This window comes from Penaeus japonicus, unplaced genomic scaffold (genome assembly GCF_977035675.1).
Source record: "Penaeus japonicus unplaced genomic scaffold, GWHDUDI00000001_assembly GWHDUDI00000013, whole genome shotgun sequence".
Classification (NCBI taxonomy): Eukaryota; Metazoa; Arthropoda; class Malacostraca; order Decapoda; family Penaeidae; genus Penaeus; species Penaeus japonicus.
In genome coordinates, this window is record NW_028234415.1 from 31629577 (window position 1) to 31634241 (window position 4665).

The following is a 4665-nucleotide window of genomic DNA, read 5'->3' on the forward strand; positions in this document are numbered from 1 at the left end:
GTATCAGTAGAAGTGATGATGAAAGTAACAGTTATATATCTATGTCATTTTCATCATCATCGCCTTGGACCAAAGTCATTATCATCACTATCATCATTACCAGTATCAAGGCAATCACCATTACCACTATTCCAGTACGTCACAATTTTTATATCAGTAATACCACACCAGTATATGTAATGCCAGATTAATAGAAGAAATGCCGCGGTAGTAAAGTCGGAGTAATGCAAGTAATCCAATAATAATGTAAGGAACGCCCTAGTAGTATCACCAATGCCACAGAAGTATAAGTAACAGTACAGAAGTAAATATGATACAGTAACAGGATAATATAAGTATCGCCACAGTGTTACAAGTAACGCCGGTGTGGTACGAGTAACTCCGGCGTGGTACGAGTAACGCCGCCACAGTGGTACGAGTAACGCCCCAATCGTACAAGTAACGCCGCAGTCGCACAAGTAACGCCGTGGTACAAATATACATAAACGTACAAGTATGACAGTGGTATAAGTAATATCAGAGTTGTAAAAGTAAACAGTGATATAAGTAAAACAGAGTAGTTAATGTTGCCAAGTACCAGGAATGAGGAGCAGCCGTCGTGAGGGCAATGGGGCACAGGCGTAAGGTCTTTTATTTAAAGGTCAGACATTTTGCCATCTTGCAGGGCACAGGTGGAGCCTCATGCCCAGCTGTTTTTGTTTGTTATTTCTATTTTCTTAAGATTTTTTCTTTTGTTTCGTTTATTTTATTTATATATTTTTTATTTTTTGCATTTCTTGGTTTATTTGTTTATTTTGTTCTTTCCTTGTGGGGGTTTATTTTCTGTGTGTGTTTTTGTTATATTTTTTCCTCCGCTCATCTATTCCAGTCTGCTCCCCCCTCTGTCTCTCCCTGTTTTTTTCTTTCTCTTTCTCTCTCTCTCTCTCTCTCTCTCTCTCTCTCTCTCTCTCTCTCTCTCTCTCTCTCTCTCTCTCTCTCTCTCTCTCTCTCTCTCTCTCTCTCTCTCTCTCCCTCCCTCCCTCCCTCCCTCCCTCCCTCCCTCCCTCCCTCCCTCCCTCCCTTTTCCCTTTCCTTTCACCCTCCGTCCCTCCCTCCCTTTACCCCTTCCTTTCACCCTCCCTCCATCTCCTTCCATCCCTCCCTTCCTCCCTCTCTCAGTCCATCCCACACACATTACCTTAACTATATCCTCTTCTCCGTCCCTCATTTATCGCAAATTCCCTCCCATTTTTTAATCGCTCATTGTTCCCTATTTCCTTTCCTCTTTGACCCCTATTTTCCCCTTCCGCCCCCCCCCATAGGCCTACCTGAATTGACAACCGAAGCCGCTGTGTCATTCAGGGAAACGGATAAACGCCATCAAGTGCGGTGATTGGTAGAAATGATCTGTGACGTCATCGGATTACCGGGGCTTCCGGAGTGGGATCGGAGAGGAGGAGAAGAGAGGGGAGGAGAGGGGAGGGGAGAGGAGGAGAAGAGAGGGGAGGGGAGAGGAGGAGAAGAGAGGGGAGGGGAGAGGAGGAGAAGAGAGGGGAGGGGAGAGGAGGAGAAGAGAGGGGAGGGGAGAGGAGGAGAAGAGAGGGGAGGGGAGAGGAGGAGAAGAGAGGAGAGGAGAGGTGAGAAGAGGTGAGGTGATGTGAGATGAGATGAGGTGAGGTGAGGTAAGGTGAGATGAGATGAGGTGAAGTGAGATGAGGTGAGGAGAGGTGGGGAGAGGAAAGGAGAGGTGAGGTGAGGTGTGCAGAGGAGAGGAGAGGTGAGGTGAAGTGAGGAGAGGTGAGTTGAGGTGAGATGAGGTGAGGTGTGCAGAGGAGAGGTGAGGTGAGGTGAGGTGTGCAGAGGAGAGGAGAAGTGAGGTGGGGTGAGGAGAGGTGAGGTGAAGTGAGGTGTGCAGAGGAGAGGTGAGGTGAGGTGTGCAGAGGAGAGGTGATGTGAGGTGAGGTGTGCAGAGGAGAGGAGAGGTGAGTTGAGGTGAGGAGAGGTGAGGTGAGGTGAGGTGAGGTGAGGAAAGATGAGAAGAGGTGAGGAGATGAGTGGAGAGGAGAGGAGAGGAGAGAAGGGGAGAGGGCTTGGGTAGGGGGAGGGGAGGAGAGGAAAGGAGAGGAGATGACAGGAGAGCGGAGAAGAGAAGAGAAGAGAAGTGGAAAGGAAAGGAAAGGAAAGGAAGGGAAAGGAAGGGAAGAGAAGGAAAGCAAGGGAAAGGGAAATGAAGGGAGGGACTGAGCACTTTATGGAAGGAGGGAGGGAGGGAAAGATAGAGTAAGGGATAAAGGAAGATAGGAAGGGGGAGGGAGGGAGGCAGGCAGGCAGGCCGGTAGGTAGGCAGGCAGGCAGACAGGCAGTGAGAAAAAGAGTGAGGGGGAGGGGAGAGAAGAGAGGGAGAGCGGGGAAAGTAGGAAGAGAGAAAGGAGGAAAGAAGAAGGGAGAGGGGAGGGAGCAAGGGGGGCGGGAGTGATTTCGAACATGGGAAGGGTTGAGGAGGAGGAAGGGAGGGGAGGGGGATGGGGTAAAGTAATGAGCATAGGAAAGAATGAGGGCGATACGGCGTGGGGGGAGGAGGGTAATGAGGAACGGGGCAGTGGGGGGTGAAGGCTACAACCAAGAGGGAAATACAGTACTGAGGGTGTGAAGGAGAAGGTGTGGGGGGAGGTAATACAGGGAAATAGAGAGGGGGTAAAGGGGGGATAGAGAGAGGATATTAGAGTTAGGGGAAGGGGAAGGTAGATGGAGAAGGGAAAAGGGGAATGTCTATAGAGGAGGGAAGGGCGTGGTTTCCTCACATGATGGGCGTGAGGGGATCCTGGCGTGGCGCTGAGGGTGACGCGGGTGTAAATAATGACGATAAAAATGATGATCATTATCAGCCCAGGGACGATGAGGGCGATGGAGAAGAGACGTGTGGTCTGGGGGGGAGAGGGAGGAGAAGGGGGAGAGGGAGGGGGAGGGAAGGAGGGGATGGAGAGGGGAGGGAATCAGTGGGAGAGGGAGGAGGAGGGGGAGGGAATGAGGGGGAGAGGGAGGAGGAGGGGGAGGGGGAGGAGGAGGGGAAGGGGGAGAGGTAGAGGGAAGAAGGGAGAGGGAGAGAGAAAGGGAGAGGGAGAGGGAGAGGGAGGGAGAAGTAAGAGAGGGGGAGGAAGGGGAAAAGAGAGGGAGAGGGGGAGGGAATGAGTGGGAGAGGGAGGAGGAGGGGAAGAGGGAGGAGGAGGGGGAGAGGGAGGAGGAGGGGGAGGGAATGAGGGGGAGAGGGAATGAGGGGGAGAGGGAGGAGGAGGGGGAGGGGGAGGAGGAGGAGGAGGAGGAGGAGGAGGAGGAGGAGGAGGAGGAGGAGGAGGAGGAGGAGGAGGAGGAGGAGGAGGAGGAGGAGGGAGGAGGGGGGGGGGGGGGGGAGGGGAGGGGGAGGGGGAGAGGTAGAGGGAGAGGGAGATGGAAAGGGAGAGGGAGAAGGAGAAGGAGAGGGAGGGAAAAGTAAGAGAGGGGGAGGAAGGGGAAAAAAGAGGGAGAGGGAGAGGGAGAGGGAGAGAGAGAGAGAGAGAGAGAGAGAGAGAGAGAGAGAGAGAGAGAGAGAGAGAAGGAAGGGAAGGGGCGATGGGAAAAGTAGAATTTTTGGAACTGGGAAGGAAGAGGATGAAAGGGGGAAGGTAAGGGTAATGAAGAGATGAAAAAAGTAGATTTGTTTAATTATACGACTGATGATTAAAGGGAGGGAGGGGGAGGGGGAGGGGGGAAAAGGGATTGAGTGAGTGAGGGGGGGGGGGAGAAGGAGAAGGAGGGAGGGAGGGAGGGAGGGAGAGGGAGAAGGAGAGAGGGAAGGAGTGAGGGAGAGGGAGGGAGTGAAAGGGAAGGAGAGAGGAAGGTCTAGAGAGGGGAAGGAAGGGAGAGAGGAGGGGGAGGGGGGAGGGAGAGAAATGGGGAGGGAGGGGGAAGACAGAAGAGAGAAAAAAAACAAAAGAGAAAAAGAGAGACAGAGACAGAGGCAGAGGCAGAGACAGAGACAGAGAGATAATTTGGAGGTTTTCTCTCTCCCTCTTCCCTGTTCTCGGCCGAGCGTAATTCTAGCCGCTTTTTCCTCCTGTCCTTCCTTCGCCTTTTTTGTATTTCCTCTACCTTGACTTTTTTCCCCTATTTCGTACTGTTGTTTTTGTTGATGGTGGTTTATTGTTGTTTTTGTTGTTCTTGTTGTTGTATTTTTGTTGTCGCTTTTGTTTTGTTGTTAATTTTTTTGTGTTTCTCTTGGTTCTCGCAGTTTTAAGAAAGAAAGAAGGAACGAAAGATAAAGAGAAAACGAAGTAACGAAATACATACAAAAAAATCAAAATCCCAGACAACAACAACAACAACAACCACAGCCAAGGCCTAGCTTATCAAACTTCTAAATCAAAATGCACGTCGGGAAGGCTAAGCATCTTGAGCGCCTAGCCATGTTGCCAAGCCAGAGGGAGTGGGACTGGCCGCTTGGAACTTTTTTTTGTTATTTTGTTGTTTGTATCATTAGTGTTTTTTTTTTATTCCTTTTATCTTTTTTATTATTTTCTTTTATTTAATCTCGGGTATTATTGGACGCCGAGCTGAAGAAGTCTTTGAGTTTTCTTTTTATGGTGGATGTTGTGTGTGTTTGTATGTGTTTGTGGCCTTGGACATAAACATACGTACATGCATACGCACACA